General features: G+C 40.6%; 1 long non-coding RNA gene across 5 annotated transcripts in view; it reads right to left on the bottom strand.

Moving 5' to 3' along the window:
* Nucleotides 1-22,836, bottom strand: part of LOC108587907 (uncharacterized) — a 651,298-nt gene extending 628,462 nt beyond the window's left edge. For all 5 annotated transcript variants that reach the window (XR_013525356.1, XR_013525361.1, XR_013525359.1 and 2 more), the window contains exon 1: nucleotides 21,999-22,836. This is a non-coding gene — a long non-coding RNA (uncharacterized LOC108587907). The remainder of the gene's footprint in view (nucleotides 1-21,998) is intronic.
* Nucleotides 22,837-26,318: the final 3,482 nt, after the last annotated feature.

Genomic DNA, 26,318 nt, shown 5'->3' with positions numbered 1-26,318 from the left:
TGCTTTCCACTTGGGTGGTCCAGAAAAGCCCGTTTTATTCAAAGGTAAGCAAAATAAATAAAAGGAACGGGCAGGGAACCAATGTAACAATGCAATAAATGAGAGAGAAGATGGCAGTAAAATTCATTATCAGAGGAGTAACACCAAAAACATTAATAAATAAAAGTGTTGCCAAAGAACAGAAAAACCTGTAGCCAAACATTTTGTGAGGGATTTAAAGTGCAATGGCCTCTAGGACGAAACCACAGAAATGTAAACCTTAGGCTGGGCACGGTGGCTCACACCTATAATCCCAGCACTTTGGGAGGTGGAGGCAGGCAGATCACGAGGTCAAGAGATCAAGACCTTCTTGGCCAACATGATGAAACCCCATCTCTACTAAAACTACAAAAATTCGCTGGGCGTAGTGGCACATGCTGCAGTTCCACAGCTACTGGAGAGGCTAAGGCAGGAGAATTGCTTGAACCTGGGAGGCAGAGTTTGCAGTAAGCCGAGATTATGCCACTGCACTCCAGCCTGGTGACGGAGAGAGACTCCCTCTCAAAAAATAAAAGTAAAAAAAAGAAATATAAACCTTATAATATCAGAAGTGCTATACTATTCACACATGTATGTGCACACACACCAACAACAGAAGTAGAGATCTCATTGTAAAATGGTTTTTAACATGTATAAAACCAGAAAATATATGAACGTAATATAAGAGAACTAGGATCAAGTTTATCTGTCATATCAACAACTATAAATGAGCTAAACTCAACAATTTAAGAAAGAATTGACCACCAAATAAAAAACTATACATATAGATCTATATGCATAGTTTTTTGTTTTATATGTATATATATGTGTGTGTATATATATATGATATATATATAGTTTTTTGTTTGGTGATCTATGTATATATAGATATAGAAATAATATATAAAATATATATTATATATATTTTGTCTAAACAGAACTGAAAAGGTTGGCCATTAAAAAGAGGAGTAAGAAATGAAACCCAGCAGGGCATGGTGGCTCACTCCTGTCCCAGCACTTTGGGAGGCCAAGGCAGGCAGATCACGAGATCAAGAGATCAAGACCATCTTGGCCAACGTGATGAAACCCTGCCTCTACTAAAAATGCAAAAATTAGCTGAGTATGGTGGCACACGCCTGTAGTCCCAGCTACTTGGGAGGGTGAGGCAGAAGGATCACTTGAACCCGGGAGGTGGAGGTTGCAGTGAGTCAAGACTGCGCCACTGCACTCCACCATGGCTGACAGAGTGAGACTCCATCTCAAAAAAAAAAAAATGAAAACCAAATAGAGGCAAGAAATAGATAAGGGAAAAAAGAGAAAAAGAGAAAGAAAGATCATGATCTTAAGAGATGCTACAAAAAACAGAGACAAAACCTTTTTTTTCCTTTTTTTTGAGACAGAGTCTCTGTCACCCAGGCTGGAGTGCAGTGGTGCAATCTTGGCTCACTGCAACCTCCACTTCCTGAGTTCAAATGATTCTCCTGACTCAGCCTCCCGAGTAGCTAAGATTACAGGTGCATGCCACCATGGATGGCTAATTTTTGTATTTTTAGTAAAGACAGGGTTTCACCATGAGGCTGGTCTCAAACTCCTGGCCTTATAATATGCCCACCTCGGCCTCCCAAAATGCTGGGATTACAGGCGTGGGCCACCACGCCCAGCTAAGAAAACTTTTTAAGATCAAAAAAATTACAAGGATAAAGAAGTATTTCAAAATGTTTAAAGGTGGGATTCACAATGAAGATAATTTAGGAATCCCTATGCTCCAAGCAGCATGGCCACAATGTCTCTCATGCAAAAGACACAGAAGACACAAGATACAGAAGCAAACTAGTAGAAAATGCTCACTTTCAGTCTAAAGCAAGTAGATAAAAACAAATCCTGTAAGTCTAAAAACTTGCTGTTGCTAGTAAGTAAAATCTTAAGTATTCTGTGTTCAAACAGTTTTGTTGAGAGGATATTTGGCTTAATGTCATCCCATTGGACTGACACTAGAAACCAGTGTAATGTGGGCTTCAGAAGAGCAGAGCTGCAAGTCAGAGTGAATTTCACATTTGGCTATATTCAGTTTACCACCACATAAAACAAAAGGGGAACATCCTAAAGGCTGCAGGCAGTTCAGAAAAGTATTACCAGAAAGGGAGATGGAAAGGGAAAAACATATTCTTCTGCATCATAGGATAGAAGAAAATATGTCATCATTATTTTTTATTAAATGTAGAAAATGTTTAGTCCTATTATTTTATGTTTTCCTTTTATATTTCATTTTGACAGATACATTTGCATTCATAATATCCATGTCATACTAGTATTACAGTAGATATTGAATTTAGAAATAAATACCTTTATATATGGGGGAACTCAACATTTAAACAATTTGAATAACAATAATAAGTTATATCTAACTTATACATAAACTCCAGAAAAGAGTAAAGACAACATTCTTGTTAACAATCCACGAGCAGTTCATAAAAATTAGCTGTGGCCGGGCGCGGTGGCTCAAGCCTGTAATCCCAGCACTTTGGGAGGCCGAGGCGGGTGGATCACGAGGTCAAAAGATCGAGACCATCCTGGTCAACATGGTGAAACCCCGTCTCTACTAAAATACAAAAAATTAGCTGGGCATGGTGCCACGTGCCTGTAATCCCAGCTACTCAGGAGGCTGAGGCAGGAGAATTGCCTGAACCCAGGAGGCGTAGGTTGCGGTGAGCCGAGATCGCTCCATTGCACTCCAGCCTGGGTAACAAGAGCGAAACTCCATCTCAAAAAAAAAAAAAAAAAAAAAAAAAAATTAGCTACAAGTTTGACCCCAAAACATGAATAAATGTAAAAGCACCAAACGGACAGCCAGAATTGGGTAGGCAGATTTCTGGCTTCCAGCCTTCATCCTGGGTATCACTACCACAAGTTACATGATTTAAGATTTCATTTAGGTTACCAACAAGTCAACTTTTAAATAGTGAGATTATCCTGGATTATCCAAGCAGGCCAAATGTAATCATACAAGCCTTTCAAAGTGGAGCTTTTTCCCAGCTGAGGGCAGAAGAGGAATTTGAAGAAATGCAGAAGATGGGGAACATGTAAAGTCTGTGAAAGATTCAGACCTTGCTGGCTTGAAGATGAAGGGAGCCACATGGAAGACAACTGAAGGAAATGAATTCTGCTAAGAACTGCTGAGGTTGGAAGAGGACCCCAGATGAGAACCTGATTTCAGCCCTGTGAGCTCCTAAGCAGGGAAATCAGCCATGCCCACCATAATGTCTCACCTCCAGCACTGAGATAATAATCAGGTGCTGTTTGAAGCTGCTAAATTTGTGGTAATTTCTTATACAACAAATTGCAAGTGGTCATCTCTGAAAAGACAAATGAGATTAGGGTCGATGAAAATTTGGATTCATAGAAAGAGTTTGAACTTTTAAAAATAAGAACACATTTATGATACTTGCATGTTGAGCTTAAAATGTTTAATTCTAACCTCAGTTCAAGAAGTAGCTTTAAATCTGTACACTGAGAATGGACATTACAGAAGAGTAGAATAAAAAGATCAAATAACTATTTTTCAGATTTTACATAAAAATACATGAATATTTGTTTGGTGGTTAAGGCTTAGTTATTTTGTTCTAAATCTACTGTTAAACATATAAATACTCTATAAATTTGAAATATAGATTGATCTTTAAATGAACTAATAAGGTTTTCTCAGAATTTATATCTGAGAGTCTTAGTAGTGTTGGAAATATTTCAACCAAAGAAGTAGAATATCAATAGTGACAAAGAACCTTGTCTTTTTTCCCCCAAAGAGTCAATGAGAACTGTAGGCAGTGATTTATTTGCCCACTTTTTATAGTAAAATGCTGCCAAAGTAGAAATAATCACACCTGGCCAACATATTTTACTGCCATTTAGGCGATCACCCACACATGAATTTATCTTGGCAATCATAAGTAATATAGTTTTAACATTTTCATACACTTCATGCTGGAATGAGTCTCACACACCTAAAATTACAATATCAGAAGCTATTTCAACCATTCAAAACAAGAGGAATATTGAGAGTACTGAGGCCTTCAGAATTTTAGCCCCTGCCCAAAGGCATTACAGTTGGTAGTTTCAATGTACTCATAATGTTTTTAAAGAATTCGAGTTTAAATTTACTAATGTGAATTACCTCACCTTTATTTTATGGCTCACTATAAAACTAGTTGATTTCGCTTTTCAAAAGACCTATAATATAAAGAACCAGTTTCATTCTGAATTCTGGCTTTTCTCACACACATTTTATCAAGAGCACAGACTCCCAAGAGATGTCTGGTAATAACATCCCTTTGATTCAATCCAAATTAGTCATATTTAAACAGGTCAACTCAGTCCTTTATTTCTGAATTTTGTCCTCACATGATAATTCAAAAAAATGAGTCAATTTGTTACCTATTCATTTCCACGAAGTTTATTTTTCTTACCAGGAAATGCTGACATAGACATTAGATCACAAACAGGATAAGAGAGGAAAATACTTTCTTTTTTTAATTATGTGTTTGTTATTTAAGACAGAGTTTTGCTCTTGTTTTAGGCTGAAGTGCAGTGGTGCAATCTCAGCTTACTGCAACCTTCGCCTCCCGGGTTCAAGCAATTCTCCTGCCTCAGCCTCCGAAGTAGCTGGGACTGCAGGCACCTGCCATCATGCCTGGCTAATTTTTTATTATTATTATTTTTAGTAGAGATGGGGTTTCAACATGTTGGCCAGGCTGATCTTGAACTCCTGACCTCAGGTAATCCACCTGCCTCCACCTCCCAAAGTGCTGAAATTACAGGTGTGAGCCACCACACCCAGCCAATACTTCCTTTTAAATTCTATTAAACAATTAACCAGGGCTAGCTGAGAAAAAAAAATGCATTTTTTAACCATCTGATAACAATGACCAAAAAATACATGAAATATATGAAAACATATGAAACAAACAAGAATGACTAAACAATACAAAATAATCAGTTAATAAAAAGTATACCCTAACTTTGAATATTTTCTAAATCACTAAACATTAAAAAATATATATGAATAGCTTTGAGTTGCCCTTTTCTGCGGGTTTCCCAGCTTACTTGCTGATTAATTATTTCTAGTTTTTCCACAGGTATTTACTTGGGAACCCACAGTTGTTGTTTTTTATAATATAGTTCCTCAAAAAACAAAAAGCAAACTGTTTTTAAATATACTTTAGATTTCTTCGTATCTAAGTCTGTATGTTTAATTATTTCTTGATAAAATCAAGCATGTCTAGTACCTGGTATCTAGTAGGCACTTAGCAAATTTGGAAAACATGAATCTAATAGATGCTTTGTGTTTCTGAAATCAGAAGTCACAGAATTATTTAATGTCAGTTAAGGATATCTGATCAGGAAATAATCCCATTGTCCTTGTACTCTCCTCCCTCTGATTATAACCCCACCCCCACCATTCAGAGACTAGATTCTAGATAATAATAATGCAAAATATCAGATAAGAAAAGAAAGCAACAGGTGTGCTTTATATCAGAAGTAACACAACACACACATGCCAAAAGAAGCAGAGAGCTCATAGTATAATATACTATAGTATCGTGATAGTTGGAATGGAAACATTCAGATTAACAGGTGTAGGCATTCCCTCCTCTCTCTAGCTAGCCTCCTTCATTCCAGAAAGAGGTGAGTGAGTGAGTGAGTGAGTGAGTGAGTGAGTGAGTGAGTGAGTGAGTGAAGAAAGATGAAGAGCCTGGAGCTGCTGTTAGAGAGACCCACACAAGCTGTGCTTAAGACCTAATTGGAACCGATTTTTAAAAAGGCTAAACCTGCAGGATTTAAAGTAAAAAAGAAACACTGTTAACTCTAATTATACTCTTAACTCTAATAAAGAATTAAAAAGATTTTTTCCAACTACTTTTAGGAACATGTGGAAGTTGGAAATGGAGTTCTGTCTGGACAGGACCATCTCTACACTGAAGTAGAGATGTCAGGTAGGCAACTGGATACGTGAATTTATAGCCCAGGGAAGTATTCATAATTTGTGCTGCATTAAAATGTAAGGATATGAGCAGGCAAAGAATCCCTAACACCTTGCTCTGAATGATAATGTAGGGAAAGGTAGTTGTCAAGCAATAGAAAGTCCAGGATTAAGCCTTGGTGCATCCTACTATCTGGTGATCATAAAGGTATCAAAGAAGAATCAAAAAGATGACCAAGATGAGGCAGGCAGGTAGTCTTAGAGAAGAAAGAGTGGACTCTGATTTTACAGAGGTAACATGAATGTGTTTACAAGGAGGGAGTGATCTGCTGCACTGAATAATGCTGCTAGGTTGAGTAAGTTGAGCACAGGCAAGTGTTTTAGGATTTAACAACAGGAGAGGTGGATAATTTTGACCAGAACAGCTTCAGGGGAGAAGCAGAAATGGAAGCCAGATTGGGGCAGGTTTAACAGGAGACATAAGAAGTTTGCTGGCCACTGTGGCTCATGCCTGTAATCCCAGCACTTTGGGAGTCTGAGGCAGGCGGATCACGAGGTCAGGAGTTTAAGACCAGTCTGGCCAACATGGTGAAACCCTGTCTCCACTAAAAATACAAAAATTACCTGGGCACGGTGGCAAACATCTGTAATCCCAGCTACTTGAGAGGCTGAGCCAGGAGAATAGCTTGAAACCAAAGGGTAGAGGTTGCAGTGAGCTGAGATGACACCATGGCACTCCAGCCTGGGTGACAAGAGAAAAACTCCATCAAAAAAAAAAAAGTGTCCTTCCTTTCCTCCCACTGAGCCTCTACTTCCTTCGTTTTCTGCCTCTTCATTTTTCCCCATGACTGGCCCTTTTCTGGCCCCTGTACTTCCTTATTTAGTGGAGACCATAGGCACCTAAGCCACTTCCTCAACAATTCCCACAAATCTCTTACAACCCTGTTTTTCTGTCATGGTTCCTCCTAATGCCCCAACTCTAGATCACACCTACAATCTGCCTCAACTGTTCTCACACCCTGGGCTCCTGGGTGCCGGTGCATGACAATGCCACAGTGTAAACAGTGTTGCTCCTAAAGATCATGTCACAACGTGATGATGCTTGTATGTGTTCTTGGCGAGGTTCAGCCCCAAAGCCCTCTGATTATGCCTCCTATCCATGCCCACCTTATCATTCCCCTTGATCTTACTCCTACTTCAGTAAGAAAACTGAGGCCCTTGAACATGAACTACCGCCATTTCCTGCTGTCCCTACATCTCTATGAATTTGCCTACTATAAGGAACATGGCTGTGTTTTGGTCAAGGATAGGCTGAGGTAGGATGTTCATATTTTGTGAGACTCAGCAAGTTTAGAGCGCAGGTGTATAACTCCACTTGTTATCGCAGGCATGTAGCCATAACATGGGAAGGCCACCACTTGGCTCTAAGCCACTATTGTCTGTAAAAGGTATAATTGCCCTGCTGACACTGTACATGCACTTGCACTGGCACCCAGAGAAAGAGAGAGCCAAAGCTGTCCATTTTACAGATGGACAGGAGGAGCCAGGGCACAGCACCACTCGGCTCATGCCCAGAGAAAGAGATAAGCTGCTGACCTGAAGGCTGGGAAGAGCCGTCCACGCAGTTGTGTGTGGGGGTGCTGGCTGCTGAGAGGAGCCGCAAAGCCAGAGCAGACAGCCGAGACAAGGCAGGCAGTGTGAGAGAGCTAGTGTGAGTAAGCTGCTGATGAGAGAGCTGCTGAATATAACTACATTTCACCTGCTTATGACCCCCTGAGTGTTCTTTCAGCTATCTGCTCATCCACCCACTCCCTTCAGACCTCAGCATGGACTGGAACCTGACCCCAAGCAGGACATTTGGCATAGTCATGAACCTGACACCTACATACTTACTTTCACCATTCAGAAAATAAGTGTGCCTCTTCCTGTCCAAGCCAGTTCACCTATGAGTCCACTTAGTCCCATTCATTTCTTTTTCTCTTGGACTTGGTTGTTTCTGTTATCCTCCATCTCTTTCTAACACCTCGCATTTATCTATAGCCATTTTCTGCCCTCTTCCCCTGAGTATTCCTCACCACCTTCTTCTCTTATCATCCCTTCCCAATGAAACATATTTTAATATCAGCCTACATTCCCTTTCTCCCATCCACTGCTTCACTCTCTCAAATCTAGCTTCAATTTCTACCATTCCCATGAAACTAATTTCAGACATCAGTCCTCCATATGAACACTTTTGAGTTGTCATATCATGCAACTTTCCTGCTACACTTGACCTATTTTTCTTTAGAGATGAGGTCTTGCTATGTTGCCCAGGCTGAAGTGCACTGGCTATTCACAGACACGATCCCACTTCAGCATGGGAGTTTTGAACTGCTCCATTTCTGGCCTGGGCCAGTTCACCCCTCCTGAGACAACCAGGGGGTACCCCACTTCCAGGAAATCATCATATTGATGCCAGACTTAGCATGGGCACCCGGTATAGCACACTACAGCCCAAAACTCCTGGGCTCAAGTGATCTTCCTGTCTCGGTCTCTCAAGTGGCTGAGGTAACAGGCATGTACCACCATGCCTGGCTTTACTTATTTTTCATCCCTTGAAATTTTGTGTTTACTCAGGTTTCCAGATTCTAAGAGTATTTCCTTCTGCTTTCTGACAGTTCCTTCTTGCACCTGTCTTGGTGTTGGCATTCCAGGATTCTGCTTTCAGCCCAATACTCTTTCTGTATTGTTTCGAGTCATATCATCCACTCTTATGGCACTGATTACCACATACACATTGATGGTTCCTAAATCTAATTTTTTTTTCCAAGATGGAGTCTCATACTGTCACCTGGGCTGGAGTGCAGTGGCGAGATCTTGACTCACTGCAACATTTGCCTCCCGGATTCAGGTGATTCTCCTGCCTTAGCCTCCCAAGTAGCTGTGATTACAGGTGCCTGCCACCACGCCCAGCTAATTTTTTGTATTTTAAGTAAAGATAGGGTTTCACCATGTTGGTCAGGCTGGTGTCAAATGCCTGACCTCAGGTGATTCACCTGCCTCCCAAAGAGTTGAGATTACAGGCCACCACTCCTGGCCCCCAAATATAAACATTGTGTGTCTCTTCTGTGATTTTCAAATCATGGATCAGTTATCTCCCAGGTATCGGATGTAATAAGGACAAAACAGCATTGTCTTTCTCCTGCCCAAACCCCTGACGTTCATTAACATGATCAGGATTTAATTAATGAATAAGCCAGATCAAACCTAAGAATAGGTAGTCCAGGCAACACAGCTAGAGATCAAACATTTAAGCACCTAGAGGTTATTCTCATAGTGTTCCCCTTCTTGATTCTGGCTTCAGTTTCAAATACTTTGCCAGGTGTCCGTCTAACATGGTGACACTTTCCTATGTGGAAAAATAGAGGTTTTCTAAGGCAGGGTTTATGATTCGGAGCTTTGCAAAGGAGGTGGTACACGGGCAGGGAGAGGAAAGAAGGCTCTACGTATCTAAGTTCTAATTCTCTGTTGAGAATTGTCTATAGAAGTCAGGCCAGTTCTCGAATGAGGAGACAGCCTATGGCTATTCTTGTGATGGTATGGTGTGGCTCGTCCAGCAGCTGTGCTGGGATACATAGGTGATGACATGGGACAAGTGGTCAGCAAAAAATAGTGGCTTCTATTAACTATCACAAACTTAGACTGTATACCTGACATAGATTATCGGCATCGAGGGATGAGGAAACTAAACTTTGTCCTACACCAAGGATATGCAGTAGGAAAGTCAAGGTCCAAGGACAGAAGTACAGAGAAGCCACTGTGCTCCAAAGGACTGGTGGTCGCATCTGTGCATGGTCTCAGATGCCATGGAGCAGCTCTTTAGTGATATATGAAGTGCCAAGGAAGTACATGCCAAATTCCCCAATACTTTCCCAAAAGAACAGGGTAGAGGAAGGTCAGTGGAGTTTAGAAAATTCCTAAAAATATAATGATGTTGTAGAAATTGTTTAATAAGTGAAAGAAAAAGGAACCAAACAATGTATCCTGGAGACTCAGGCCAGGCAGAGGGATAGGTTGTAGACACTTCTGCTTAGCAAGCTCATGTTTCATGATGATTTGAAGAACTGTCTAGTTTTCAGTGGAAACACAGCTGATATACAAAAAAGGAAAGACAGGGTCAAAGGTAATATACATCTTAAGGGCTAAGATAAGCCCAAAGAGTCCTCGTCTCAAGTTCAGGATCAAGTTTGTTCACAGGTGCCAAAGTGAGTCAGACAATAAAAGACTGAGGTACAGCCAATGAATCTATAGGCATGGAGTACTGCAAACCACCAACTTCAACGGCGAGGGCAAGGACGCACCTCAGCAAACACATGTGGGTTTCTGTTGTTGTGGTGGTCAGGATGCCATATAAATGCAGCATGGGTCCCACAGGGAAATGTGTGTGGGATTGGGGGTGAGCCAACTCAACCCTTTATAAGATTAGGCTCAACCCTTCTATACAGCTCAAACAATCCCCCTCCTCAGATAGGTAGGTCACAGGCGGAACAGAAGAACCTCACCTGTAGTGCTGGATGAAGGGGACAAGTGGCTACCATATTCCTACACGCAGCAATTTTCCCATCACCCTGACAACTCTCAGGGTCAGGTGCTGCTGGGCTGAATGCGCCAGCTATTGCTCCTTGGGGGAACTCGGAATTTTCAGAATAAGGAGTATCACAGTCCTCTCACGATATTCTGATCCAGCAAATGTGCCAGTGGGAGTTTCCAGGCATCGTCCTGGAGGGTGCAGTATCTGCGCTAAACCTAAGGCTTATTGTGATGGTTAATTTTATATAACAACTTGCCTGGGCTAAGGGATACCTGATAGCTGATAAAATAGTATTTCTGGGTCTGCCTGTGAGGGTGTTTCCAGAAGAGATTAGCATGCGAATCAGTAAACTGGGTAAAGATCTGCCCTCACCAAGGCAAGTGGGTACCATCCAATACATTGAGGGGCCAGATAAAATAAAATAATGAAGTAAGGGTGAATCTGCTCTTTCTTCTTGAAACGTCTGTCTTCTCCTGCCCTTGGACATCAGAACTCCCAGTTCTCAGGACCATGAACTCCAGGACTCACTCCAGCAGTGCTCCCAATTCTCAGGTTTTCCCACTCAGGCTGAATTTTACCACTGGCTTTCCTGGTTCTCCTGCTTGTAGACAGCATGTTAGGACTTCCTGGTCTCCATATCTGCATGAGCCAAATCCCATAATCAATCACCTCTTGCATATTATATATGTATAGATCCTATCAGTTCTGTTCTTCTGGTGAATGCTAATCCAAGGATGTATGATCCTGTGTCCCCAGTGGTTAAAATAAATCCCTGGGAACCAAGCAGCGAAGGAGGTTTGATCCTTCTACCCACCAATCCTGCTGCAGATCCACTCAGGTAACTTATGCTTCCCAGCCCTGCAACCTTGAGGTTTGCTTGATGGAAGGTGTTGGTTCCCAGCATGATGATCACTTACACAAGCGGCACAGTAACCTTCCATAGAATCAAAAGCTACAGTTCCCACCTGGTCACCACAGCGAATTAAGAGACAAAAAAGAAGGCTGACTGCCCTTGCTGCTTTTAACAGTGAATAGGACTTTACAGCAACCGATTCTAGCAAGAGAAAAGAAGAAAACACATCCCCAACCCCAGCCCCTGGGACAAGACTTGAATCACCTCAACTCTGTAGGACAGACCAGCTAAAATGTTAACCAATAATGAGAGAAAGTAGAATGGGTGAGGTTCCCAATTATGGTCTCAAGAGCAGCTAAAGCAGGAAGTACTATTGTTTCTTCTCCTGCTAACCCATGGAATCAGTCATTTTCGGAGAGTGTAGCTGGCTACTACTTTGAGGGGAACTCTGTCATGCTTACATGAGTAGACCTCAGTGGTACACAGGGCAGGGGAATTGTATTGGATGCCCCTTTTACACCATTGCAAATCCTCTCACCCAACTTCAATCTCTAGCTCCTGCTGCAGAGCATGCCTCCACACTTTCTGCACCTAGGTTTGTGCAGCAGCAGACAGGCAGTGCCTCGCCCTAGGGCCATGTTGCATTCCTTCTCCCTTCCTGATCCACTTCTCCTTGCCTCAAGGTCCCCCAACAAGGAGAAATATCTCTAAAAATGTCTCTGACTGTTACTATCAATTTCAGAGAGCTAAACCACTTTGCAGTTTCACTCAGTGTTATAAGACCAAACCACTCAGGTTTAGCTCTGCCAAATCACTCAAGATTTGGATCTCAAGCTACTCTATCTATGCCAGAATGCTCTGCGATGCAGACATTTCTGGGATACGAATGGAGTCCTGGCTTCCCAGACACTGCAGGACCTAATGGAGTGATAACTGTGATCATGCTGCAAGGCTCTTAGCAGGCATCTTATTCTGGCTTTTGCTGACCTGTACCAGATAATTCACCTTAAGATGTTTTTGGGGTCATCTTAATCTTCTTAAGGGCATGGGGGTCATAATGGATCCAAAGGGAGATAGGGAAATGGATTCAACCCTTTTAGAATCAGTTCCAGAACTGTTTCCGGCTGCTATTCATATGAAGTTCAGAGCATGTACATGAACAAGGTGCCTTCTCAGGTTTAGACTGAAGATCACCTGCTTACAGATGGGCTCACCAGTGCAGAATGGGTGCCACCAAGCAGAAACAAACATTAGTATTCCACATAAACCCAGACCTGGCCACAATGCCAAGGCTCTGTGAATGTACTCCCCACCCCCACCCAATCCCAGCTTATGTTACCAGACCAGAAAGAGGGCAACATCTGCCAAGTATACCCAGGAAGGTAGATACTCTTCAATGAGGGGGGCATGGCCAAAGTTAAGAATTCACCCTGAGATGGATCACCTCTTCAGTTAGGGATGGAGAACCAGCCATAAGCTCAATGGACAAACCCCAAACTAGGGAGATGGAAAGTGCAGACCCTCCATGAGTGGCACAGCAGGGCTTTTTCAAAGACCTGAGGTCACTGCCCTAGCATGGGTCACAACTGATGCTGATTCATAAAATGCCTGTAAAACGATTACAGGAACTATTGATTTCTTCCCCTAGGCACTGCCCTATGTCACTGGAATTAATTCAAGTCTCAAATGGCAGCGGATGTTAAAACTGAAGGCAGTCCTGTGACTCCTCATCCTAAAGAGGTGTTTGAAGAGGCAACCTATTAGGGGCCATTCAACCCAGCATCTGGCAGAATATGTGTGATATATGTTCCATCCTTGGCCCCAGGCAGGGAGGATGTCATCAATACTCTCATGATGATAGATGGCTTTACTCACTACGTCCAAGGGTATCCCAGCAAAGAACAAAACGTCTCCACAGCAGGCTGAGTTCACTATGAAATACCTGTCAGAACACATAAACCCACATAAATCCACTCAAGTCTAGAGAGACTGTGAGGATTGGCTGCCACATACAACATTGCATTGGACAGAATTACAGCAGCATTTCTATTCTAGGGGTTGATAAATCCACCCTGGAGACTGATTTTAGGCAGCCTATGAGCTAAGAAAGGTTTTCACATTTTTAAATGGCTGAAAAAAATTAAAAAGATTTCATGATATGTGAAAATTGTATAAAATTTAAATATGTCCATAAATAAAGTTTTATTGGAAGGTGGCCACGTTCATTCATTTATGTACTGCCTGGGCAGCTTTCACACTAAATGACAGATCAGATGCTGTAAAAGCTTAAAATATTTAGGATATATCTTAATATGGACTGAAATGTGTCCCTCCAAGATTCATGTGTAGAAGTCTGAACCCCAGTACCTCAGACTGTGACTGTACTTGAAGACAGGCCTTTAAAGAGGTGATTAGGTGAAATGAGGCCATGAGTAGCTTTATCCAATGTGACCGTTATCTCCATAAGAGGAGAGTTACACAAGTGAGCACAGAGAGGAAAGACCACGTGAGGACACAGCAAGAAGACATTGGTCTACAAGCCAAGGAGAGAGGCTGTGGAGGAACGCAGTGCTGTCAGCACCTTGATCTTGGACTTCCAGTCTGCAGGACAGTGAGAAAATACATTCCTGCTGTTTAAGTCATGCAGCCTGTGGTATTTTGTTATGGCAGCCCTAACAAACTAACACATGTCCCTTACAGAAAAAGTCTGCCTACCCCTTCCCATGCTATAATATCCTCCTGAAATTCCCCTGAGACTTGGTATAAAATTGTATGTATTTCTGCTACAATCTAGTGTGTCATCAAGGGCCCCAGACAGGGCCTTATCCTTTTATCTCCTTCTAAGACCCACGGAGAAAGAGCATGAGGGTTACTGCCTTTCACAGAGGATCATAATGTGCTGTCAGGGTTGGCTGCCTAGAGCCACCATGGGTGGCATCCAGATCACCCAGCAGACCAGAAAGAGGAGCACTGACATCTACAGAGTTCTGGGCTGAGGTAGAGATAACTCGGGTCTGCACACCATCCTCCATCAGTCATGTGCTTCTGCCCCCTAAAGCTCTGGCTAAATGGTTCTAAGCAGTTTCCCTTCCTGTGGCCGCAGCAGCTCCAGGATACTGTGGGCTGAAACATTTCCTCAGGCCATGATATTTAATCCTCTTACAGCTGTTATGATGAGATCCCTGGCTTCTGCGTCTTTCTTCCCCTCCTCTCTCCTTAGACAGACATGAAACATCCTGGACTGTTTTGTTATTGGGACCATGTCTCTCTGCATGTCTCATTTTAAAGAAAACACTGAGTTGTTTGCCTCTTTCCTGCTCTTACTAAGAGGACGGTTTATCAGCATTTGCTTGCTTTGCTGAAATCTGCTTCACAGATACGCAAACCTCACTTAAGAAGATGGCATCCATGCTAACCCTCTCTAAAACGCAGCAGTCCCTTCAGAACTGCAGCTGCCTTTCATGTCAGCTCCACAGTTATCAAGCACAGCCTTCTACCAAACAGAAAATGCAATTTAGCATTCTGCTCTTGCCTCCAAAAATGAGAAAATGCAAAGACAAAATACGGCTATCTTGAGAAAAACTCTATCATGTTTGGTAAATACATAGATGAAGATTAATGCAATTTCTTAGTTAGGAATTATTGGTATTTATCTATTTTCTAAATTATATTAATATACATTAAATATCAAGAAAGATAAGTCCTTTTTCACAGTCTCTGATAATACATTTAAAATAAGAGAATAGCAAACAGAAACACTTTGACTATTAAATATTTACTTTCTAGGCCATTAGTATTACACTATAGCCAACAGTCCAGCCTAGCAATTAATATGAGGAAAACAGCTGGTCATATGCCCACATCTCTCTGCTACTATGTTAGGTACCAGAGCTAACTAAGATATGGTGTTGCCTCAAAAAAGTTCACAGTACCATGGAGAAGATGTGAACATAAAACCGCCATGCAAGATCAGAGTAGCTAACACAGCAGAAGAGATGCACCGAAATGAGGTCCAAGAAGCATGGGACTGGGTGGGGTGGAGTGGAGGTGAAGGGCTGAAGAATACTTCCTGGACAATCGTGTCACCTAAGCTGAATCAGAAAGAACACAGAGGGTTTAGCTAAGTAAAAAACAGCACAAATAAAATGGCAAATGTGCATCTAAGTAGAATAAATGCTTCACATGCAACATAAAAAGTGTTTCTATGATAACATAAAAGTACTTATTACATGTCATTTTGAAGTGGAAACTGAAGCATCTATTCTTTACAGCTCAGTCCTTGCCTGAAATCTCTACCTAGACACAGCCTGACAAAGCTCATATCTACACATAGAAAATCTCGTTTGCTTTCTCTATTCTCTATTCACTTGGCCAACAAATGCTTTTGATCACCTACTATGTGCCACGCACTGTTTCAGGCACTGAAAATGCAAGAATGAGCAGGAACTACCCTGTTTCTGCCTGTAAGGAACTAATATTTGGTGAGATGAAAAATAATTAAGTGTTCTCATGCTATAAAAAAGAATCCACTTAGACAAATCCTGATGATAAATGACAATCCACTGATCTAGAACTGCTTGCCCAGCAAGGAGCCACCAGCCACATGTGGTTATTCACATTAAATTACTTAAAACTGAATAAAATATAAAATTCATTCCCTCAGTAGCACTAGCCAGATTTCAAGTGCTCAAAAGCCACATGAGGCTAGTGGATACCATAGTAGATAGTACAAACAATAGAACATTTCCAAGTCCTGAAGATGCTGTTGGACAGTGCTGTTCTAGAAGAGCTCCTATGGGGAAAAAAAGTCTCCCATAACTGACAAAAAAGTAATAAGGATTTTGTCAGAGATCCATTGACTGACAGCTGATTTTGTCAGTCAATGAACGAATGTCTCCCATTACTTTTAAAATTCAGCCCATTCATAATCCTTTCTAAGTTGTGATTTCACCAAAATAAGAGTTAATATACCTTGGATATAAACTTTACAAGTGACATTTTATACTTCGGACACAAGACTGAGAATGTGTTTTTACTGCCCCCATTTCTCAGACCTCATTAGCATAATAGTAATAGTAAAAGAATAAAGTTCTACAAAAACTTTATTTTTAATGGAAAGAAGATTTTAAAAGGGATTGTAAGATTGCATATGCAAGATGAAATGCAGCAGAAAAATCATAACTTAAAAGACATAGAACGGAGGTCTCGGTCAAGCTAGTTGCTGATTTGGAGAAATTAAAGGGTCAAAAGTACCAGCAAACAAGGAGAACATTACTGAGACATGGGAATAAAAACAGCCTGTAGGCCTGGTACAGTGCCTCCTGCCTGTAATCCCAGCACTTTGAGAGGCTGAGGCAAGCAGATAACCTGAGGTCAGGAGTTCGAGACCAGCCTGGCCAACATGGCAAAACCCCATCTCTACTAAAAATACAAAAATTAGCCTGGTGTAGCAGTGTGTGCCTGAAATCCCAGATATTCAGGAGGCTGAGACAGGAGAATCACTTGAACCCAAGAGGTGGAGGTTGCAGTGAGCAGAGATTACACTACTGCACTCCAGCCTGGGTGACAGAGCAAGATTCCGTCTCAAAAGAAAAAAAAAAAAAAGCCTATAAATGTTGATTTTTGCATCTTGCCCCTAACTTTTATATGCAAAACACCAGACAGCCTGTTTTTGCAATCCAAGTCACCCCCAGGCCACCATCTCCAAAAGAAAAAGATGATCTTTTTTTTTTTTTTTCCTTATTTTTTTATTGCATTTTAGGTTTTGGGGTACATGTGCAGAGCATGCAATACAGTTGCATAGGTACACACATGGCAGTGTGTTCTGTTTGCTTTCACCCCTTCACCCACATTTGGCGTTTCTCCCCAGGCTATCCCTCCCCACCTCCCCCTCCCACTGGCCCATACTGGGCACGATATTGGGAAGAAGCAGAACGGTTATCGTAAGAGACATAGCACTATGCAAAGCCATCTGTAATTTGGTGTTTTAGAAGGTAGTGAGAGCTAAGCCATGGAGGATAGAATGCAGGGTTCTTTCACTGCATTGGCCCACATTGGGGGCTTCTTGGGACCTGCATATATAAACAGACAGTACAAGTTCAAAGCCACAGAATGGAAGTTGGTTTGAATATTCTTCATTTTATTTGTTTAGTTTTTCAGTTATTTTTCTTTACTTACATGTATTCCTGTGAATACATCCTTGTTAAATTTTTTTTTTTAAAAAAGAACAAAAAACCTAATCCGTGAAATCTGGGCTCTCAGTCAGTTTTTAGTGCCTCATTCTTAAGTATGAATGTGCAACCATGTGTCACCAGATATTTGAGAAAATCATGCAACATAAGGACCAAGATTAGAAAGAAAATATAAAGCCCAAGATTTAAGAAAGTAAACAAATTAACCCAGAGGGGGTGGGGAGGATAAGAAACAATAAAGGAAAAGAAAAAATTCTAAGTGATATATTCCAAGACTTTTAAGGAGATAGTCCATCTACAAATAATAATATTTGCTATAAAAATGAAAAAAATTAGAGAATTAGAAAAAACTCTTAGGAATTAAAATATGATTGCCAATCACTTGGAAGAGAAGACATTCAATGAAGAATATCTTATAGAAAAGCAGAATAAACAAAAAGAGATGATACTAATCAAATAAAATCTGAAGAAATCAAGTTTGTTTTCCATCAAACTAACAGATTCCCAACAGAGATAACAGGTAAGAGAAAAAAAGAGAATAATTAGATAATTTTCAGAACACTGAGAATAAACAAAACATATTAAGGCTTCCAGAGAAGATGGAATAAAAATCAACTGCTAAGGAAAGAGAATCACAAACACTGGATGGTAGGTGACAATGTAGTAATGTATTCAAATTTCTGATGGGAAAATCATTCTCAATGGAAAACTCTACATAAGTCAACCACTTAATCATTCATAAGGGCTGACTGAAGACATTTTCAAATATGCATGACTCAGCATATTGATTTCCCTCTTAGGAGGTTAATGAAGGGTGTAATTCAACAAGAGGAAGGACTAAGAAAGAAGAAATTGGGCAATGTAGTAAAGAGATGAATCCAGCTGAGAAGAGCTATGAACGAGAGTCCCAGGAAGACAGCGTGTAGCTATCCTAGAGAGCAATCAGTTAAAAGCAGAACAAGATAAATAAAATAACAAAATAAAATAAATGATGTAAGGTAAGTCTTTGGGCAAAGGGGATATCAACAGAATAGACTGCATTATATTGAGTTATTTTTAAATGAGGCTATGGTAAAGGTATAGGGCAAAGTAAAAAATAAAGGCAACAGAAACTCCACGTAGTCAAATAGTTAAAAAAAAAAAAAAAAGAAAATCATTGTGCGTGATGTGGTGCTCTAGAGAACAGTAAGTATCTAATCAGATCAAGAAAACTATTTCATTTCCAAATTATTATCAAACTCTTGACAAAGAAAAGAGGACAATTATGGTTAAAGAATGGAATCAAATATTATGTTGACAATACAAAACTACAGTAAACGAGATTTGGAAAGTAAGTAGGAAGAGTCAAAAGAATAATGTTATTAATGTATTCATATCACATCATATTACACTGTAGGTAGTCAAGAGATATTGTCTATATATAATTAAACAAAAAATAAAAAAGTAAAATATTACTTCAAGTTCAAAGTAATTAATCAAGGAACTAAAACTAGTAATACAGTCATGCCTCGGTATAAGTGGGAGATTAGTTCCAGAAGCCAAATCCACACACACTGAAGTCCCCACAGTTGGCCCTGTGGAATTCGCATGTACTCAAAGTCGGCCCTCCATATATGCAGGTTTTGCATCCTGAGGATACTGTATTTTCAATCCACATGTGGTTGAAAAAAAATACACAAAAAGTGGATCCATACAGTTCAAACCATGTTGTCGAAGGGCCAATTGCAAAATCATACTGGGATCGAGGAAGAGAACTTTGGTTTACTGATTCAAGGACTCCTCTCACAAAACAAGTAGATGTCTAAAACTGATTAATCAAGAAATACCAACTTAAGCATTTTATTTAGCAATATAGAGGTAAATACCAGATAAAATTAGGAGAGGGGGGATGTTGTTATGCCTCTGTACCATGTGACTTTTTTCATCACATGCATGTAATATTAAATAAATTAATATCAATATTAAATATTAAATAGAAAAACTAAAGAAATAATTTTCAGTCTGACTTTAGAGATTATACTCTTAATCACAAAATTAGATTCCTCCACTGAGACAGACTGAGTAGAAAGTAACCAGGAAAAAAATGTTAACATGTAGCATTTTATAAACCAGTGCCTCAAAATGTTATTCCCAGGCAGGCAGTATCAGCAACATCTGAAAACTTGTGAGAAATTTGATGTAAGTATTATATGCATATGGTTAAAAAAATCAACCATGGACATAGCCATGACACACTAAATCAGAAACTGTGGGGTGGGGCCCAGCAGTCTGTTTTAATACTCTCTCCAGTAGAGTCTGATGCTTACTAAAGTTTAAGAACCCCTGTTATGGACATAGAAAACAATTGGGAAGAACAGACACCCAATTATCAAGAAAACAAGCCCAGAGAAGCAGGACTTCTGTATTCTTGATTTTTAATGAGCAAGAGTTATTTTAAAAATAAATATAGAGTTTACATTGTGCAAATATGTGTGTGTATATATATGTGTAGCAAAACATGAAAAGTTTCCAGAATCATTAAGTATGTTTTACCTCCCCAGAAAAACAGAAAAAAAGTCTCAGATATGTTCTCTGGACAATGTAAGAAATCCAAGACAGAGTTGAACATATGTACAGACACAACAAGCATTCCAGAACTTGAATCAAAACTCTAAACAAGTACAGATACAGCAAAAGAAGCATTTCCCACGATCTCTCTCCAGCATGACAACCCTGTATGTCTCTGATATTTCTAAGTGCTGTATAAAATACACTGGCAAGAAAAGTGTTAAATAATCAAAGCAGATTCAATTTCCTCCTCACAAATCCTATTCTAATTCTGGCTAAAAGAGCCCAAATTATTTCAAATATGTTCATTTATACTGCTGATCATCTTTTTCACAAATTAAAATGTAAATGAACATATTTAATCACAGCCTTTTTAATCCAGTAAGTCCATTCAACTCAACATTTTTTGGATCATATCCTAAAGTAAAGAAAATCTATATAGGATAGAACAGTTCTCAGTGCTTGAGATAAAAGTTATTTGTGTATGAAATAGGAAGAACATACAAGGTGTAGAATTGAAATAACTACAGCAAAACTAAAAGAAGAAAAAAGAAAGATGACTTACTGTGATTCAAGTTCAAATTAAAGAATAAAGCAGATATAAAATGACAAGAATGCCGAAAAAAGACGGAGGAAGCCAGCCTGTCACCAAAGAAACCTGATGACAGAATCACAAAATGAAATGGACCTAGAGAAAATGGTGACTTAAAAACCATCATTACATTTGATTTATATAATCCAGCTTAACTCTCTGTTAGAAAAACATTTGGTGCACATCTAGTAGCAATTTTTTTAGCCATTTTTTTAGAAGATTTATTTGCAACAGCAAATACCGGTTAAACTTCTATTGCAAAGGTGAAATATGAGTGTAAATATTCTCTAGCTCCAAATTCTGAAAAATTATTTCTCCCCTTGTTTGGAAGAGCAGAAAGTTCTGAGATTTTTCTTTATAATAAAAATGTAAAAATAAAGCATTTATTAAAGCAAAACAAATAAACCCACTTTAACTCTCCAATGCCAAGTCATGGCCATATTAAGTGCCTGTTTTTAGAGGACTCCCTTTTTAGGCCATGAAGAAATATTACATAATAATTGGAATATATCTGTGTTCACGGAAGTACAAGTCGCTATACAATATTCTTTCTGTTTTACTAAAAAAATAGTAAATCATGAAACATTAACCTATATTCGGGGATTAGACACATCAGAGGTTTCTTCTGCTGTATGGCTATTTCTTCCCAGTACATCATGTGATCATTATTAGTATTGAAATTTCAATTCAACATTCATATCATCACCATTTCAAAGCCTTAAAATTTAAGTGTACATTTTATAACAAAACTATAACCAAACATTATCTAAATCTAAAATTGCCTTTAAGCATTTAATGAAAATTGTCTGTAACATATCCATTTTCTCTGTCATCGTCTTACAGATAAGACATTATATTTCCCTTGTTGATCCAGTAACAAGCTCCTGTACCTGACACATAGTAGGACTCCCAAAACGGTGGTTGTACAGAATTGAAACCAGATCCGTGAAACTATTTTCTTGGCTTTTCTGTATTTTATCTATTTATATGTCTTAATGAATAAAGTTTACTTGATTATACATGATCCTGAGGTGTTGAATCATCAGCGAACATAATCACTCACATATTTCTCTAGTTTTAAAAAGGCTTATATTTTGGTTGAGATGAAACCTTAATATATTAAGAGTAGAAGGGCTGCATCTGAAATCGAAGTACAAATGTAAGGTAACTGGAGCACAAATATGCGAATTGAAAAAAAAAAAAAACCTGATCATAAGTTGCAAGAATAAACATCAACCTAATGGCATATTTACCTTTTAATTCAAAAGGTAGCTGTCTTCTCTGGAAACAGAACAATGTGTCACAGCTTGCATGTGACCGCGCCTATCCAGTCCCAGAAAAATCCCAGGCAACAATGAGTTCCAGGATCTCAGGTAAAACAGCCCCTTTTGTGGAGAGGTTGGTGTAGAACATTTATTTTAAAGCATCTCAGTCTCTTTGCTTGAATTTCATGTCTATTTATAAACTTGATGATTAATTTTTTTGTTTCCACCATTAGTCAATTAGCATTATGATTTCACAAAAAGTGGGTTTATTCTCCCAGTTGGAGAGCCTGTCCACTGGGACACCTTTATTCAAAGGAATAAGGTGATTCAAGGACTCCTGTCCTCGGACAAGAGCAGCTCCGGCCGGGTTTATGTCACAGGATGCAGAGTCCAGGTCGCCAGGCGCCCTCTTTGTTCTTGTGACCGTTTTTTTTTTTTTTTTGAAGTTCAACTTCCTCACATCACATGGAAGGAAAAATATGTATTTTATGTCCCATTTTATCAGATTAACTGTTAGAGTTTTAGGGAATTTAGATTTTCCTAAAGAAGAGTCCACGGAGGCGTAGAAATAATCAGTGACTGCCTCAAGTCACCGCTGCGCTCCAGCGTCGTCCATTCTGGGGCCAGGCACGCATGCGCCCACCGCTGCTCCGCGTCAGGCGATGGGCCACGGCAGCCAGGAACGCACCGTAGCCCCTGAGGTCGGCCTGGGGCCTCGACTCCTGGAAGTGAGAGGGCTGCGGCTTGAGGGACAGCTGGCTGGGCTGTGCCCCGGGCGGAAATGCCTACCACGGTGCCTACAGCTGAGGCCCCGCGGCAGCTCCCCGGAAACCGGAAGTTCCGCCCTCAGAGACTCAGAATACCACTACCCGCCGCGACCTCGGGCATCCTGACTGACCACCGGGACGTTCACAGCTCCCTGGGGGACTCCACTGAGCAGCCAGCTTTGAGGCCACTGCTCTGGAGCCTTGCCTCAAGACGTGGCTGAGCCACAGGAAGCGGAAGTGGCCACGCGGAACCCAGCCTGTGCAACACCCGACGCTGCCATCGCCTCACACGTGGGCGGCTGCTTTTCCTTTTAACCTCAGACAGCTCCAAGGAGGCCGACGCGGGAGGATCAGTTGAGATCAGGAGTTCAAAACCAGCCTGACCAACATAGAGAAACCCCGTCTCTACTAAAAATACAATTAGCCGGGCATGTTGGTGCCTGCCTGTAATCCCAGCTACTCAGGAAGCTAAGGCAGGAGAATCGCTTGAACCTGGGAGGAGGAGGTCGCGCCATTGCACCCCAGCCTAGGCAACAAGAGCGAAACTCTGTTGCAAAAAAAAAAAACCTTTACGGAGATGGGCTGATGCCTTCCAGGCCGTGGGTCTCAATCCTGCAGGCTTCAGCTCACCCTGAGGAATCTTTGGTATCATCGGGACCCAGCAGCCCAGGGGAACAAAGTGGGAAGCAGCAGGAACAACGTCTGGGCACCAGAAAGCAGAAAGGTACAGGAGGAGAAGGAGGAGAGAAGGCAAGGAGCCCAGAGGTAGTTCTGGAACTTAGGGCACCTCTAAGCCCACAGCACCAAGTCCAGTAGGGACTTCAGGGGTGGGTGGCACAACAGTGATTGAGAATGTGCCTTGGCCCAGCCGTCCTTGTCTTGGGGTCTCTGGCTCCTTCGAGCCCCATTGGCTGCCACGAAATCCAGCAAGTGGGTTAGGGGTGAGTTACTCCAACTGGAGGGGCAGATAGAAATTGAAAATTTTACCCTATTGGTCACAACCAGGACTAGAAATGTTGTGACAGCTACATGCATTGCACTGCAGGAAGCCACTCCATCTTTGGCAGGGATGGGATGCAGTACTGGGGACATACTTAAACTGAAAAAAATTCTTTGAAAGCTGAACATACTCCACCATATAAACCAGCTTTCCAACCCCTAGGCATTTGCCCAAATGAATTTAAAGCTTGCATCCACACCAAAAGCTGCACACAGATGTTTATAGCAGCTCTATTTTTTTTTTTTTTTTTTGGAGACAGACTTTCGCTCTTGTTACCCAGGCTGGAGTGCAATGGCGCGATCTCGGCTCACCGCAACCTCCGCCTTCTGGGTTCAGGCAATTCTCCTGCCTCAGCCTCCTGAGTAGCTGGGATTACAGGCACGCGCCACCGTGCCCAGCTAATTTTTTTTGTATTTTTAGTAGAGACGGGGTTTCACCATGTTGACCAGGATGGTCTCAATCTTTTGACCTCGTGATCCACCCGCCTCGGCCTCCCAAAGTGCTGGGATTACAGGCTTGAGCCACCGCGCCCGGCCAGCAGCTCTATTCTTTATTCTAAAACTTTGAGGCAAGCAAGATGTTCTTCACCAGGTGACTGAGTAAGTCAGCTGTGGTACATCTAGCCAACGGAATATTAATGGGATTCAGGGCTAAAAAGAAATGGGCTATGAAGACATAGAAAGACATGAAGGAAACTTAAACCCACATTACTAAGTGAAAGTTACCAATCTGAAAAGACTGTATCCTGTACAGTTCCAACCTTACAACATTTTGGAAAAGGGAAAACCATGGCGGCAATAAGATCAGTGGTTGCCAGGAGTTTAGGGGAGAGGGGAATGAATAAGCAGAGATTCCAGGATTTTTATGGCTGTGAAAATACCCTGTATGATACTATAATGGTAGATGCATATCATTACACATTTCTCTAAACCCTTACAACACCAAAAGCACACCACCAAGAGAATCTTGATGTAACCTGTGCACTTTGGTTGATAATGATGTGTCAATAGAGTTTCATGAATTATAACACATGTACCACTCTGCTGGTGAGGGATACAGATGTGAGGGAGAAGAGTGGTCAGGAGCTGTATAGGAACTCTTTGTATCTTCTGCTTAGTTTTGCAGGGAAACTAAAACTGCCCCCCAAAAAAACTATTAAAAGTGAAAAGGAATATTCTTTGTTGATCTGAAATTCAGTTTTAAGAGGGCATCCTGTAATTTTACTTGCTAAATCTAGCAACCCTGTTGGAAGAATACTAAATTTAAATTATAATGAACATTTTAATATATAGGATATATTTTGAGTTCCTGCTCCCCCTCCTCAGCAGGCAGAGCCCCAGTTGAGTAGAGGGAGAGATTTAGATGGCCTGGATACCCCAGTTACCAGATTCAGTTAATTTGCCACAGTTTAGCTCCCTTTAATGAACCCAAGGATTAAAAAGAATATTTTCACATGAGTTTCTAGACTCCTAAACTAACATTCTTTGTTTACATAGGGCTTATATTCAATCAGAGGCCTTTTTTTGTCTACATATGTGTTGTTTCAGTAATTTCATTAAATCTGTGAAGTCAGAAATGGATTTCAATTATTTCAGTGCTCACCAGTAATCTAAAGTGACATCCTAAAACTGCCCTCCATGAACATCTGCTAAATTATTATTCTTCTGTCTCCGATATTTTTAAAATAGTACATCTGACCTTTAATGCAACATGCTTTCTTTTCATTAATAGGGCTCTTTCTTAGAAGCTCATTTACATGATATCAGTATAAATTTTATATTTTATTTATTCAAGGAGCAATTTCCGCCAAACTTTGCAGAGCCATGATTAGAATCTCTATATTTCTGAAGTCACCTGTCGACACAACTGTGCTTGAATAATTACATTTAGCAATCTATAACCCCAGGCAATTCCAGTTGCTACAGCTATGCCTATGTTGAGATTTTAGGTATCAGCACATCACCAAGATAACAATAAAGCTCATAAAACTGAACCTATTATCTGTCAAACATATCTCTGGATACTTGCATCGTGGAAAGAAGTCTATTATAAAGATACTGACACACATCGCAGCCCCCACTGTCCTCCCTACATGACACACATCACAGCCCCCACTGTCCTCCCTACATGCTTACAATATTATTATTGACAGTAAGCAATGACTAAGGCTTGTCATCTACCATAAATGGCTGATCTGCCTGCGACAGATTTAATTTACTAGCATAAAAATTCTCATTTTCTGCCTACTCAGGTTAAGCAGATGCCTGAGAAGTCACAGAGAGGAATAATTCCCACCCTGGTGGCTGACTACTGGTCCCTGATTATAACAGGGCATTGGAAATTCTTTGCTGCAAAATATCTATCATGAATATGAAGGGACTTTCAAGTTATTCATAGTCTTTCTTAGAGGCTTTTATTAGAGGATTTTCCAAATCCAAAAGCCAAGATAAAATAGCTCAGCATAGCATTCATTTTTAATGACTCTCAAGCTAGAACGTAAATCCCTGTTCGGCATGCATTCACTCTCATCAGGTTTTTAAC

This window comes from Callithrix jacchus, chromosome 13, assembly GCF_049354715.1.
Source record: "Callithrix jacchus isolate 240 chromosome 13, calJac240_pri, whole genome shotgun sequence".
NCBI classification, from domain to species: Eukaryota; Metazoa; Chordata; class Mammalia; order Primates; family Cebidae; genus Callithrix; species Callithrix jacchus.
Note: the sequence above shows the minus strand (reverse complement) of the source record. Positions and strands in the feature narration are given on the sequence as shown.